Source organism: Dasypus novemcinctus, chromosome 17, assembly GCF_030445035.2.
Source record: "Dasypus novemcinctus isolate mDasNov1 chromosome 17, mDasNov1.1.hap2, whole genome shotgun sequence".
Taxonomy (NCBI): Eukaryota; Metazoa; Chordata; class Mammalia; order Cingulata; family Dasypodidae; genus Dasypus; species Dasypus novemcinctus.
In genome coordinates, this window is record NC_080689.1 from 49,311,301 (window position 1) to 49,328,184 (window position 16,884).

Here is a 16,884-nt window from a genome sequence, read left to right on the forward strand (position 1 = left end):
CAACAGCTATATGAGACAAGAACAATGACTCTTTCCTTTTACAGATGAGAACACTAAAGAACTGAGTGTTAAGTAACTTGTCTAGGGCGGGAGACCTGGGCTTGAGCCCGGGCAGTCTGACTCCAGAGCCAGAACTCTTCCCCACCGTGCTCTGGCCCCAGAAAGGACTGTTGGTTGGACCGGGGAAAGAGCAAGCAGAACCCAGACCAGAAGGACAGCGGCCGTGCTGCACTGACCATTCCAGGGCTCCAGTCTCTACACCAGCAAATGCAAGCTTTCCTGCGTGAGGTGGAAGTCAGCCACCAGCCCGCCCACAGAAGAGGTACCTATTACTTAAGCAAAACTGGGGAGGATTTCTAAAGCTGGAAGCCAAGCACGCAGGCACAAGGAGTGCCAGAGCCTTCCCAAATCCAGAAGCTGCTCGAGGGGGCAGACAGGACACCAGAGGGGCAGTCTGGAAAATGCCCCATGAAACCAGATGGCTAAGCAGAGCTTGTCCGGCAGCAGGTCCCTGTAGCCTTTGCCCACATCTTTCAAAGCACAGATAGCAGGGATTACACCTCAGGCCATGAAACAACGGCCAGAAGTTCCCGAAGGGAGCCTGAGAGCACACATCACCCCTAGGGATGGAGGAAGCTCAGGAAAGGGCCTTGGGACCGGGGTCTCACCGGAAGGCTGGGGGCTGGTCCTGCTCCAGCCCAAGGCAGTGGTGTGAGCTGGAGTGAGGAAGAAACCTGAAAGGGAAGGAAGGTGAGAGGGGACCGACACTGCTCACCCTGGCGGTCCTTCTATACCGGTTCCCCGACAGGGCTGGAGGAAGGGTGTATGGTATTTTCCCCTCTGCTCACACCACTGTGAAGCCTCCATATACCTCCCCCCGCCCCACATTCACTGCCTTCCCAAAGCCCACCTATCTGTCAGAGCCCAGCTTAAGACCCTCCTCCTCCATTAAGTTTGTCCAGACAGCTCTTCCTAACTACCCCACCCCAGGTCCACAGCCCTCTTTACCACTCAGCTCTTTATACACCCTGCCTTTGGGTCCCCCTCCTGTGTTCCAGCCTTGGGGTGAGGATAACTTGGTTCTTAGAAACCAGCCTCCTGAGTTAGAATCCCAGTTCTGCCATGTATTAGCCAGGAGACCTTAGGCAAGTCACTGAATCTCCAATGTCTCATTCTTAGGTTGGAGATCAACCTCATTGTGCTGCTGTGAGAATTAAATGGCATACCATGTATGTAATGCTGCACATAATCACTAAATGAGTATTAAGTATTATTATTTACCTTTTTGAGTGTATATATATTTTCTTTTTGCCTGGCTAGAACCTGTTTCCATTAGAGCAGATGCCTTTTTATCTCCCAAAGGTGGTAATAACATTCTATACCTTTTATTGAGGAATCACTGTTTTTCAAGCCCTGTGCTAGGTCCTAAACTGTCCTTTGGGGGTCCCCATGCTGGAGGTCCTTGCCACCTAATGCTCTACACAAAAAGCCATTTGCATTGGCATAAATATGTTCATTCCCTGCAATGAGCCTTAGGGAGTTTCTACACTCCCCTTCAGCCCCAAGGTTTGGCAGATACCCATGAAAGCAAGAAGGAAAAGGTGGCCACAGGAAATTCATGCAGGGTGACCAAGGGCAGTGAAGAGAGACTGTATGCATGCACACATGTGTGAGAAAGAGCGAGAGAGCCTGTGTGTGTGTGTGCACACACGTGCTGCTAGCATATGCATGCATACATGGGTGGCCAGTGAAGTATGTCTGCTCAGTTTTTGGGTCAGCCACATAATTAGCAATGTGAACTTCATCAAATTTCAAATTCTCTGATTCTCAGTTTTCTCATCTGTCAAATGAGAATTAGACTTCCTTCCTAGTGATATTGTTAAAATTGCTTCCAACAAATATTTATGAACTGGTCTTACCAAACCAGGAAGCTACCAATCCTCCACTACCCAGAAATCAAAGGGAGAGGGTGCTAGGACCTTGAAAAAAAAAAAAAGAGCCATATACACTTTCTCAACGCCGTAAATGGCATGGATCTTCACGTGAGAGCACTAACTCCAGAAAAGGTTAGAAGTGCTTATGAAGTCAAAAGTATCCACAAATTCTCTGTTTTTTCTTCACACATCTTTGCCCCAAGTGCCATGTTGTAACATGGATGGAAGCCAAGTCAAGGTGAAAGTCAAAGTTGTGTTCAGAAGTGAACATTCTAAACGCTGTTCCTCTCAGTCCACTCCTCCTGAGAAAATCACTGTCCTCTATCCATCCCTATCATTCAAACCTAGGAGAAGAAAAGAGCAAAGAAATTTTAAGTTAAATTACTTAGAAAACTTAAGAGCATCATATGAATAAAACGTAAAGGGTCTTTATTCACTAGCCAAAGTGGGTCCTGATGCTGCCCTAAAATGGGAATTGAAAGTGTGTCCACTTCACAGGGCAGTCAAGGGAATTAGTTGAGGTAATCCATATAAAGAACTTAGCACAATACCAGGCACATAACAAACTTTGACCAATGTTCGCTGTCGCTGCTGCTGCTGTTGTTTTTGTTGTTCCTATTCTTGTAGTTAAAAAGAAGGAATCAGGAACTAGGGAACTAGGTGCCCTTTATCAGTTACTCACTCTGGGTCGGAAATCTTACTCAAATGCTGAACATCCCCCTTCTTCCCACTACAACTGTGGCTTAATGAGACACAGCTTGCGTGGTTTGGGCATATCCCACCGATCTGCCACTCAGTCGGGCTTCTGACATCCCAGGGCTCTCTGGGGTGGATGAGAAGCAGAATGCTGAAGTCAGGTGGAAAAAAAAAACTGGGATTGAGGATTTGGAAAGGAGTAGCTGAAAAGAAAATGGAATGGTGCCAGAAGACAATAAATAAATAAATAATAAGTAAGTAAATAAACAAGAAAAGGGCGTATGGAGCGCTCTTAAAAAGGCTCCCAGCCGGGCGGGGCCGGTGCAGGCCCCGGCTGCGGGCCGCAGTAGCGCTTGGAGCCGGGCGGGGCCGGTGCAGGCCCCGGCTGCGGGCCGCGGTAGCGTTTGGAGCCGGGCGGGCCCGGGTCAGGCCGCGGTGGGTACGGAGCCGGGCAGGGCCGGTCCAGGCCGCGGTGGTGGGAGGTGGACGCCGGAGCCGGCTGGGCCGCTGTAGCGAGCGGAGCTGGGCGGAGCCAGGCCAGGCCAAGGCGGCGTGAGGAGCCGGGCAGAGCCGGTCCAAGCCTCCGCGGCGGGCGGAGCCGGGCCTGCGGAGGGGTTTCTGTTTTTTTTTTTGTTTGTTTGTCTGTTTGTTTGTTTTTTGTTTTTTTTGTTTTTTTTTTTTGAGCATCTGCAGTACTGGGGAGTTCGTGGGCCCTGGGCGGCCTATTGGGGGTTTGTGGGAAGGGAGGTGCTTGCAGACCCATTTGGGCAGACAGACGGGGGGGTTTTAGGGCAAAGCGGGGGGAAGTTGTTGTTTTAGATAGTGTTGCAATTGTGACACGTGTGTACCTGTATCTCTCTTCTCCCTATCCGTTCCCCACCGTTTGCCCATCCTCTTTTTCTTTCTTCCTTTCTTCTTGCCTTTCTTTTTTCTTTATTATAATTAGTTTTGGTTTTTTTTTTCGGTTTTCTCTTTCCCTCTTGTCCCTCATCTTCCACTTATTTTTACTTTAATTCAAGTACACAATAGGTGCTACAGGGAACACCTCACATTTGCTGGGTTTTCCCATCCTCCACTGCCTCATTTCTGTGTGAACTGATTTGGGCTACCTACACTATCCCCCTTCCCCTGCATCTTGATATCCACTATCATCTACTGTCTCTCCTATATTCCACCCCCCACCTCCCGTTCTTTGATCCACAAAGTGTCTAACTCTTAATTTCTAATACCTTTGTTCTGTTTTCTGTCTATTATCCACTCTTGAAACTATTACCTTTCTTTTCTTTTTCCCTCTCTCATGAAAACAATAGCTGTGTAGTTCATACCATATTCCTCCCAAATTCAGTCATCAACTTCATAAAAGGTACTCTACCTACAGCTATAACTCTATACAATCTACATGAATCTAACCTCCATCCTTCCAGATCTCATATTCCTGCTTTATTAACATACATCACCAATACAACTTTACACTTTTCCCTTGCTTACACAATTGCCTTTCCCCAACACTAATACTTTCCTCTAAAGTGAACTTAACCAACAACAAGTAACTAGAATAAGAAGAAAAAAGTGACAAAGAGAAGATATAACACCTGTGCAAAAATAACAACTAATTAACCTCCAAGAGCAGACAAAGAAGCTAAGGAACTGATTAAATTCGTCAAAATATAGAGATGACCAGAAAGCAACAAAAATCTACGAACCAAACCAATAATCAGGAAAACATGGCTGAATCCAATCAACAAACCAATAATCACGAAGGGGAGCAAAACTTGGCACAAGCAATGAAAGATCTCAGAACATTTATCACCGACAAATTTGATGCAGTAATGAAAGAGGTTAACAACATGAAGACATCACTTGGAGGGGAAATTGCAGACATACGCAAAAACATAACAGATATGATGGGAATGAACACCACAGTTCAAGAAATCAAAAATACACTTGCAGCAAATATCAGCAGACTAGAAGAGACAGAGCAGAGAATTAGTGATGTGGAAGACAGTACATCAGAAATCAAACAGATAGTAGAAGGGGTCAATAAGAAGATAGAAAAAATCCAATTAGGATTTAGGGACCTGAATGACAATGCAAAACGCTCAAACATACGTATTATAGGCATTCCAGAAGGTGAAGAGAAGGGAAAGGGGTCAGAAAGAGTGTTGCAGGAAATAATGGCTGAAAACTTCCCAAATCTACTGAAAGAGACAGATGTACATATCCAAGAAGCACAGCGCACTCCACAAGTCATAAACCCCAACAGGCCCACCCCAAGACATATACTTGTCAAATTATCCAATGCTCAAGACAAAGAGAAAATCCTAAAAGCAGCAAGAGAAAAGAAAACCATCACATACAAGGGAAGCTCAATTAGATTAAGTGCTGATTTCTCTTCTGAAACCATGGAGGCAAGAAGACAGTGGTATGATATAGTCAAGGTACTAAAGGAAAAAAATTTCCAACCAAAAATACTCTATCCAGCTAAACTAGCATTCAAACATGATGGAGAGTTCAAAATATTCACAGACAAACAGAAACTGAAAGAGTATACCAACAAGAAACCTCCCCTTCAAGAAATTCTAAAGGGAGTTCTGCAGGAAGAAAGGAAAAAACAGGAAAGGCAAAGTTGGAGGAGAGTATAAGACCAACAACAACAACAAAAAAGACAAAAAAAAATATACAAACAAAATATGACAAACACAAATCCAATCAAAATATGGCTAACACAAATAATTCCTTGATAGTAATAACACTGAATGTCAATGGATTAAACTCACCTATCAAAAGATTCAGACTGGGACACTGGATAAGGAAATATGACCCATCCATATGCTGTCTACAAGAGACACATCTTAGACCCAGAGACGCATGGAGATTGAAAGTGAAAGGCTGGAAAACAATCATACAAGCTAACAATAACCAAAAAAAGGCAGGAGTAGCTATATTAATATCAGACAAAATAGACTTTAAATGTGAAACAATTGTGAGAGACAAAGAAGGATACTACATTTTAGTCAAAGGGAAAATCTGTCAAGAAGATCGAACAATCATAAATATCTATGCCCCTAACAAGGGTGCCTCTAAATACGTCAGGCAAACGCTGGAAAAACTAAGTGAAAGAATAGATACATCTACAATTATAGTGGGGGATTTTAATACACCACTATCAACTCTGGACAGAACATCTCAAAAGAGAATCACCAAAGAAACAAAACATCTGAATAGTATATTAGAGGAGCTCGATCTAATAGACATATATAGATCGCTACACCCAAACACAGCAGGATATACATTTTTCTCAAGCGCACATGGATCATTCTCCAAGATAGATCATATGCTAGGCCACAAAGAAAGGCCGAACGAATTCAGAAAGATTGAAATCATACAAAACATTATCTCTGACCACAGTGGAGTCAAGCTGGAGATTTGCAAGGGAAAGAAGCCCAGATTTCACACCACGATTTGGAAATTAAACAACACACTCTTAGAAAAACAGTGGGTCAAAGAGGAAATCTCAAAAGAAATCAATGACTACCTTGAAACAAATGATAATGATAACACAACATACCAAAATTTATGGGATGCAGCAAAAGCAGTACTGAGAGGGAAGTTTATAGCCATAAATTCATATATCAAAAAAGAAGAAAGAGCAAAAATTGAAGAACTAACTGCACATTTGAAGGAATTAGAAAAACAACAACAAAGTAACCCAACAGGAAGAAGAAGGAAGGAAATAACAAAGATAAGAGCAGAACTAAATGAAATAGAAAATAAGAAAGCACTTGAACAGATAAACAAGACCAAGAGCTGGTTTTTTGAGAAGATTAACAAAATTGACAAACCTTTAGCAACACTAACAAAGAAAAAAAGAGAGAAGATGCAAATACACAAAATAAGAAATGAGAAAGGCGATATCACCACTGACCCCACAGAAATAAAGACTATCATAAGAGGATATTTTGAAAAACTATATTCCAACAAAAATGACAATCTAGAGGAAATGGACAAATTCCTAGAAACACATAAACAGCCCATATTGACAAAAGAAGAAATTGATGATCTTAACAAACCAATCACAAGCAGAGAGATAGAATCAGTTATTAAAAATCTCCCAACTAAGAAGAGCCCAGGGCCAGATGGCTTCACAGGTGAATTCTATAAAACATTCCGGAAAGAACTGACACCAATCCTGCTGAAACTATTCCAAACCATCGAAACAGAAAGAACATTACCCAACTCCTTCTATGATGCCAACATTACCCTAGTACCAAAGCCAAACAAAGACATCACAAGAAAGGAAAATTACAGACCAATTTCTCTAATGAACCTAGACGCAAAAATACTTAACAAAATACTTGCTAATCGTATTCAACAACACATTAAACGAATTATACACCACGACCAAGTGGGATTCATCCCAGGTATGCAAGGATGGTTCAACATAAGAAAATCAATCAACGTAATACACCATATAAACAGATTGAAGGAAAAAAATCACATGATTATATCTATTGATGCAGAAAAAGCATTTGACAAAATACAGCACCCTTTCTTGATAAAAACACTCCAAATGATTGGAATACAAGGAAATTTTTTGAACATGATAAAGAGTATATATGAAAAACCTAAAGCCAATATTGTTTACAATGGAGAAATCCTAGACTCCTTCCCTCTAAACTCAGGAACAAGACAAGGATGCCCACTGTCGCCGCTCCTATTTAACATTGTCTTAGAAGTACTTGCTCGAGCACTGAGGCAAGAACCAGAAATAAAAGGCATTCAAATTGGAAAGGAAGAAGTCAAAATTTCATTATTTGCAGATGACATGATCCTATACATAGAAAACCCTGAGAGATCTACAACGAAGATTCTAGAACTCATAAATGAGTTTAGTAAAGTCGCAGGTTATAAGATCAATGCGCAAAAATCAGTAGCATTTCTGTACACCAATAATGAGCAAGATCAGGAGGAAATCAAGAAACAAATACCATTCACAATAGTAAATAAAAAAATCAAATACTTAGGAATAAATTTAACTAAAGAGGTAAAGAACTTATACACTGAGAACTATACAAGATTGTTCAAGGAAATCAAAGAAGACCTAAATAAATGGAAGACTATTCCTTGTTCATGGATAGGAAGACTAAACATTATTAAGATGTCTATCCTACCAAATTGATCTACACATTCAATGCAATCCCAATAAAAATCAATGCAGCCTTCTTTAAGGAACTAGAAAAACTAACTATGAAATTTATTTGGAAAGGAAAGAGACCCCGAATAGCCAAAGACATACTGAAAAAGAAAAACGAAATTGGAGGAATCACACTACCTGACTTCAAAACATACTATAAAGCTACGGTGGTGAAAACAGCATGGTATTGGCATAAGGAGAGACATATAGACCAATGGAATCGAATTGAAAGCTCTGATATAGAACCTCACATATACAACCACATAATATTCGATAAAGCCACCAAACCCTCTCAACTGGGAGAGAGTGGCCTATTCAACAAATGGTGTCTGGAGAACTGGATAGCCATATGTAGAAGAATGAAAGAGGATTACCATCTCACACCTTATACAAAGATCAACTCAAGATGGATCAAAGACCTAAATATAAGAGCCAAGACCATAAAAACCTTAGAAAGCAGTGTAGGGAAACATCTACAGGACCTTGTAATAGGTAATGGATTTATGAATATCTCACCAAAAGCACGAGCAGCAAAAGAACTAATAGATAAATGGGACTTCCTCAAAATTAAAGCCTTCTGCACCTCAAAGGAGTTTGTCAAGAAAGTAAAAAGGGAGCCCACACAGTGGGAGAAAATATTTGGCAATCATATATCTGATAAGAAACTTATAACTTGCATATATAAAGAACTCCTACATCTTGAAAATAAAAAGATAAACAATCCATTTAAAAAATGGGAAAAAGACTTAAACAGACACTTCTCCGAAAAAGAAATACAAATGGCAAGAAAGCACATGAAAAAATGTTCCAAATCTCTAGCTATCAGGGAAATGCAAATCAAAACCACAATGAGATACCATCTTACACCCATAAGATTGGCAGCTATGAAAAAAACAGAAGAATACAAGTGCTGGAGAGGATGTGAAGGAAGGGGAACACTCATCCACTGCTGGTGGGAATGCAGAAGGATCCAACCATTCTGGAGAACAGTATGGCGGTTTCTCAAAAAACTAGCCATAGATTTGCCATATGACCCAGCAATACCACTGCTGGGAATATACCCAGCAGAACTGAAAACAAGAACACAAACCAATATATGTACACCAATGTTCATAGCAGCATTGTTCACTATTGCCAAAAGTTGGAATCAACCCAAATGCCCATCAACAGACGAGTGGATCAATAAAATGTGGTATATACACACCATGGAATACTACTCGGCTGTAAGAACAAACACACTACAAACACATGTGATAACATGGATGAATCTTGAGAACCTTATGTTGAGTGAAGCAACCCAGACATTGAAGGACAAATACTACATGACCTCAATGATATGAAATAAACAAGCTGCCCTAGATAGCAAGAGACTGAACGATAGGCTTGCAGGAAATCGGAGGGTGGAGGAAGGATATGAGCCGATGTCTGCAGGGGTGGAATTTAAGACGAGATGGTGGTAAGTATGAACACAAAGAAGAGATAAAAGGGGGGCAAGGGGTTGCCTTTGCTTGGGGCTTTGCGGGTTTGAGGGTGGCTGGGGAGGGACGGGTGGGTAACGTTGCCCAAAAGTGGGGGGAGGGAGGGGTAGCATACGAACCAGGAGAGGGTCAGGTGTTGGTGGAGAGTAAAATGCCGAGAAAATCATATCAAAACATAATAAAGAGGGTTACCTGTTTAGAATGCTCGGAGGGGAGGGTCTGATGCAGGACGGGCTCCTGGGGAATGTCTAAATGCTCATTCTGCCAGAGTGGGTGACACCATGGGGTAGAAACCCAAGTAGTGAGAGTGGGGGTGGACCCACATCCTGGGGAGGACTAATGCCATCCAATAGAGGGAACTGTATCCCTCGAGAGAAAGGGTGGCTCCCAGGGCATTGGGGCAGTTGAGCAAGTTAGGCCCTGAACACTATTCCATCTATCTCTGGAAGTGGCTCCTCAGGAAACGGAGGTTGGCTATCACTGAGGGCACCAAGGTGGAAGGGAAAATGGACGTTAAATGTGTGGAACCAAAGTAAATGGGGGGTAAGAGAGGAGTTTCTTGAGAGTACACAAGGATGGATATAAAACATGTAATATTACACCATAACATATAGGAGATGACAGACTGATAATGTAAACCATAATGTAAAACATAGGATAACTAAAAATGTAAAGAACTGTGTATCCTAAAGTATGCACCATAATGTAAACACAGATGTCACCTTGTTAGAAAGCTAATGTCTCAGACTATGTACATCACTTTAAGTAAATATGATATGAATAGGGCGTAAGAGTATCACTGTGGAAGGGAAAAGGTTTTCTGGTGGATGTGTGGGAGTGCTGTATATTATATATATACATTGCTGTGGTCTAGGACTCCTGTGAAGAAAAGCTGAATAATTAGGGGGGGGGGGGGGGGGGAAAGAAAAAAAATAGGATGTGGAATTTTTTCAAGTCAACATTCTTTATCTAAGTTCTTTATCTAACTTTATCCAAGTTCTTTATCTATCCTTTAAACTCATCGCTATATGCCATTCCCTAGTAAGGGACCATGACATTATATTGGGCTTCAAATTTCGGGGAGTTCTGGATCACAGAGTGTTTCAACAATGGCAATGGAGGGATACTGGTATGGGATACCAATGACAGGTGATATATGACTGACAGGGAGCTGTACAGAACATATGTCCAGGGTGCATGGAAATGTTTGGATATACTCATAGTGGCAAAAATTAAAAACCACAGTAGGGGGGGTACTGGGTTCCTGGCCAGTGGTGCTCTGTCGTGGTCCCTAGGGGAGCAGCGACAGTCTCCCAGGTACAGTGGTGGGGACCGGGAGGGAGTGAGGGTTCAACAGTGAGCCCCTGATACTAATGACTATGCTTGTGAGCTGATAAACCCAAAATAATAACAAGGCCTAGAGCAACTTTGTGCCTGGGAATTTCCTTCTGTCAGCCTTCATGTTACTCAAATGTGGCCAGTCTCGAAGCCAAACTCAGCATGAAAATGCAATGCCTTCCCCCCAGCGTGGGACATGACACCCGGGGATGAGCCTCCCTGGCAACGAGGGACCACTATCAACTACCAACTGATGATGCAACTGGAAAATGACCTTATACGGAAGGTTCAATGCGGATCAGCAGAATATCCATGTCTACATAAAATACCATGACTTTAAAATGCTGTTTGACCTAAAGTAAGGGGGAAATGGAAAGGAGAAATGAGTTTATATGGCTACGAGTTTCTAAAAAAGAGTCTGGAGGCTGGCAGAAGGTTTGCCCTCATGCACAACTGAGCAGAGTCAGAGAGACAGATAAAGCAGATACAACCCCCAGATATTGGTTCCTTTGAGGGCTAAAGAGACCCATGGGAGTTATGGTCATGGCCGATGGGGTTAACTACCAGGGCAGATGGCCCCTCTTTGGAAATGGTGTTTATGTGTGATGAATCTGGACTCAGATGGGATCTCCCTTCATAAGACTTTCATGCTAATGTGCTGGAGGTGCAGTTAATGTTGGGGTTTAAGATATATTTAGGGGATTTGAATCTCTGGACTGACAATGTGATAGCCAGATCCTGAGCCTCAACAGACTCCAGCACCTACAATCTGATTTATTGGACTTACCACACTCAGCTAAGATGGAGGTGAAGAAGGACAACCACCACACCATGGAGCCTAGAGTGATTACAACTGAAAATGGGAGGATTGCATCCAGCATCCAGGTGGAATCTGAGCCTCCTCTTGACATAAAGGTGCAATGGACACAACCAATCCAGTGTCCACATAGAAGAGGTGGCATTGGATTGGGAAAAGTGGACATAATGGACAAAGGGTATGGGGAAAGGCAGGAAGAGATGAGAGGTGGAGGCGTCTTCGGGACATGGAGCTGCCCTGGATGGTGCTTCAGAGGTAATCACCGGACATTGTAAATCCTCACAGGGCCTACATGATGGAATAGAGGAGAGTATGGGCCATGATGTGAACCAATGTATATGAGGTGCAGAGGTGCCCAAAGATGTACTTACCAAATCCAATGGATGTGTCATGATGATGGGAACGAGTGTTGTTGGGGGGGGGGGAGAGGGGGCTGGGGGGGTGGGGTTGAATGGGACCTCACATATATATTTTTAATGTAATATTATTACAAAGTCAATAAAAAATAAAAAAATTATAAAAAAAAAAAAAAAAAAAAAAAAAAAAGGCTCCCAGGCCCTGGGAGAAACCTTCAAAGGCGAGAAGAATGAGCTCACCCTTCAGACGCTTTGAAGTACGTCCATGAAGCCTGGGATCCCTTGGTCCTCTCCTTCCTCAAACCCTGCCAAGTTAAGGGCCCCCCAACTACACGCTTTATATGGCCCATACCTGAAAAGCTAAGTGCCCCGGACTTGCAGGGACGTTCTCTCACCATTTAATAAGGAATGCCTGGAATATTGAGGCCGAAAAATATTTCTTAATTTCCTGTGCAATCTGAAGGCATTATCCGAGGGTTATTTTTGTTTTGTCTTTTTTTCAGAAATGGGGTTGCTGGAGCATTCCTCTTGGACATGTTCAGATTTGAATTAATTAGAATTCCTGTACAGTTTTCTTCGGTTATAATTATAGCTTAATTTGATTGCTTAATAGCTCTGGTTTTCGTAATGTTTAGCACCTGTTGTAAATTGCACAAGATAAATCACCTTCTACCTTCCACCGTGTTTATGCCTAACTTTTGCCTTTTTCCTTTCAGCTGGTGGGCTTGTGACAACAGCCAAGCGCTTTGCTCAGCCGTGCCCTTTCCACCAAGGAATTCTCTTTTGCAAGGCTATTTAACCAGAGAAGAAGTGACTTTTACTTAAATGCCTCCTTAAGACTGTTAGATTTTTTTTAAGGGGAAAAAATTTGAAAAGAAAAAAAAAAAAGAGTATTTCAGATGCTATAAACTCTGAGGACTGACCCCTGGTATTATGCAGACTTCCACCTAAGGGTCACCTTTTTGATGCACTGGGTGTATAGGCTTTTTTTCCTCCTTTCCTTTCTAAGATTATTAGCCAGCAGTGGAAGCCCTGCATCATTAATTGATTTCTCCCATGCATTGTGCTATGATACAATTTTTCAAGGCTGTGCATAATTGTGTTCTCGGTGCCAGCGTTCTGTGTTCTGTCCTTGTCATATTGTCATTGAAGGCTGTTTCCACCCTCTGTAATTGGAGATGTTCTACTTTTGGACAAAGGTGTGGGGGCAGCTCAGGGGAACAGCGCTGACATTTACTTCATCAATTTATTTTTATTGTTCCTACATTTATTGCAGCTATAACAGCCCTTTAATAGTTATATCTCCTCCCTGTAGGGTATTCTGGTATTTGAAATTTTTTTAACTCATTTGTTCTCATAGATAACAGTAAAGTGCATTTCAGGATAACCTTTAGGTTTCAATCTCCTCTCTTCTTTTGGCTCTGAGGCAGTCTCCGCTTTAAACTTTTACTGCATTGCCAGTCTAAAGGCCAGAGCGCCAAGTTCATTCTAGCACTGGAGTAACCACAAATTAGTGGTCCTGAAAATTTCAGGGAGGTTAGTCCTAAACCAAGAGTGCAGCTATTACCATAATTCAAAACTGGTCATCCTTTTAATAGGGGGGTTAAGGGAAGGGAGGCAGGAAGGAAAGAGCATGCAGGGCACCGATAACAGAGAATCCCTGTAAATACTAACTGGGTCTCACGTTACAATCTCTGGTCAAATAAGGATTATAATTAAATCTTTATGACTGATGAAGCCTCAGACTGGACCAATTCAGAGTCTCTGCCCTCCAAAGCTGAACACATGGGACACAATTAAGAGGAAACTACACTTGGTTTCACTGTTCTCCTCTTTGGCTGCTGCCTTCCTCCCCCAACCTCCATCTGAGCCCCACATCTCTTAGAAAAAGGTTGTCTTCAGGATAGCCTTGTAAATAAGCCTTTACCTGCAAGCCTACTTTGTTTGCCTACATTTTTATTATTTTTTACCAGCCCCATTAAAAAAATAAAAACCAATTATATCTACTTTCCTACCATCATCTCTTTAATAGAAGAAACATTCCTATGGGTGAGATACATAATAGTTTGTGCTCCAATTGCCAGCCTTTTGAAAACAAGAATTCCCTTAGAGTGATATCTGGGCACATTTCAAATGGAAGTCCTTCTTGTTTCTATCCCCCAATCCCTACAGGATCTTTATCACATCTTCTCTTCCCAGCAGTATCACCAGAATCTATCAGAACTCACTGCCTTCAGCTCACCAGAGAGGGCCAAACACCTTATCCACCATCATAATGCCAAATAATTAGCCAAGAAAAATGGTCCTGAGTTCTGTACTGTTTCTAGCCCCAGATGCCTTTCTCCGATCACTTCTAACATGAATATAAATCTGTGAAACAGCATTTCTTATGTGCCCCAGTTGCCACCACTGATAGGGTTGTTTCGAGCTAAATAAATTGGAGACTTCAGTGATAATAGGATGGGTCCAGTAAGACCTAAAAAAAACAGGAAGAGATTAAGTGGCCAAGATGTGTGTTCCTGGCCATGGATGCAGAGATGCTTGGTGCCTACTCCTAGTTGTCTGACCACACCCGCGAGGGCGACCCCATCCTAGAATGTTCCACTGGAGCGTCTAGAGCCAGAGAGGCCTTAACTTCCGTGCTTTCTAAGCAGGCTCTGCCCAGGGAGAGGCAACCCGCCCCTCTCCCATTCATCCCACATCTCTTCTACCTCCTTCCACCACCTTCTTCATTCCCATCACTTCCATTTGTAAGAGGATACTTTTCAGAAGACTCTTGTACTGCCATGGTGGTACATCAACTAAACCTGCAGAAATAGAAAATATAAGATGGAGAAGTAAATAAAATGTACAAAACCAAGAGGAAAAAAACATCACAGCCAGTCTTCATCCTGAATCCATGCTTGGGCAGGGAACCTGTAGAAGTGAACTGTTCCAGGCCTCAGCTTCCCCACAGGGCTACGCCAAAAAACACCCCAAAAGGTGCTGCTAAGTTTCAGATGAGGGTCGGATGTTTGGAGGCTCAGTTGGGATATTTTTTTTTAATTATTATTTTTCCGGTTGAAATTTATCCCTGGATAGTTACAGGAAGATACCACCAGTCGGCATTAAACCAGGTGAGGATATTTTAATATTTCCCCTTTACAGAACTGGCTTGAAATTCCAGGTCTTGTGTATTCAGGTTCCTGAATCCTTTCCATATCGTTGAAGATTTACAAATGAAAGCCAAAATGGGCAAACATACCGAAGCCTGAGTCCCGGTGACTTGGAGGATAAACCCACTGCCCTGGCAGGACCAGGAGTAGCTGACCTACCGATTTCTTTGCCCAATGGCAAAAGTTTTTCTTCACCAGGTGACATCTGAATCATGGATATAATTAGAGGTACTAACCAGCTGCAAGTTTCACTATCCACAGGCCACTTATTTTCAAGGATGCTGGAGCCTAATTGAGATTAGAGTTGCCAGGATCTAAATGACTAAAATTGCTGAGAGTTAATTTTGGTCAAGTCTGCTTTTAAATATGCACATGCATCTATGATAATCGAGTCAAGATTCAGGCCACAAGAAATGTCATGTAAAGGTGACAACGATGGCATTCTAACAAGGAAGAAGACCTTCCAGAAGGGATGCCTTCAGACTCAGAGGTGGGCCGCGAAGGTCAAAGGTGTGCGAGTTACGCACCTGAGCAGCAGACCCACCCAAAAAGGATAGGAAGAGATCAGGAAGCTGGGGGTGGGGTTCTGCCCCAGCAGGAGCAGATAAAGAAGCAGCTGTCTGCCATACGAACGAAAGGAGAAAGCCGCCCTCAGCTGGGAGGGCTGATGACACGGCGATCCACCCAGGCTGCTGCGCCACCCTTCCACAGCATTTCCAGGAAGGCAGTGCTGGCTGGTGAGGGACCTTGCCCACCAACCCCACCCTCCCTCAAATGGTACGACAGGTAGAGCTGGTGTCCAGGATGTGGAACAAATGTGACCGGTGCCCAGGGCTGAGCTACTCTTACACCCGAGTTCATGGCACACATCATTTGTGACCCACGCGAGTTCCCCTCACTTAATCTTTTCATTTTCGCTCTTCATTTACCTACTCCTTTCTCCATCCCCACCCACAGCAGTTGGCACCCTCTCTACTTCTTTCAACCTTCATCTTCTATCTTTGGATCCTCTGGGGCTGGTTCAGAGTGATACCATGTTCATTTGGCATTTGGTACTTCAGAATGATTTCTAACTTTTCATTTTAGTCAGGGCTGCCCTAACAGAGAGTCTCTCAGAGATGCAGATATTTGTTGACTTGACCAAAAAAAATGACAGCGGTGGATTTCAAGGACAACTGTAAAGCACGTATGCACATTTGTATATGGTTGTGCAGATTGTTGGTGTAAATGGTGCCCATAGAATGTACAGCCCGTATAATTGGGCATGGGTGCTGCTGTTAAAATGTTTTCTGATGTCCACTATTGTTTTTTTTTTTGCTGGGTTGAACATCATTAAGATTTTCTTTTTTTGGACATTTCATTGACTTTTTTTTTTAAGATAGATTACCTAATTGTTACATTAAAAATGTAGCAAGACTTTCTTTTAATTTTAGGATTTTTTTATTTTAAAGAGAATATAAATAAAAATAAATGAGTTTAGAATGATATAACATTATAAGTTAAAGCAGGGAGCAGATGTGGCTTAAGCAGTTGAGAGCCTGCTTCCCACATAGGATGTCCCAGGTTCAGCCCCCAATGCCTCCTAAAAACCAAAAAACCAATTCAGGGGAGTAAGTGTGGCTCAGTGGTTGAGCACTGGCTTCTCACATACAAGGTCCAGGGTTCAATCCCTCATCCTGGTACCTAAAAAAAAGAAGTTAAAGCAACCATCTTCCCTCACCAGCACCCCTCCAATCCCAGTGCCACAGATAAACACTGTTCTCCTCGTATATTCTTCCAAACCTGTGTTATACATATACAAGAATAACATACACAAATATTTTTATTAATTGAGATAATGCTATACATACTGTTGTATTAATACTATGCACTTCTTTCTCTTATCATATTTTGGACAAATATATAAGGATCTCATT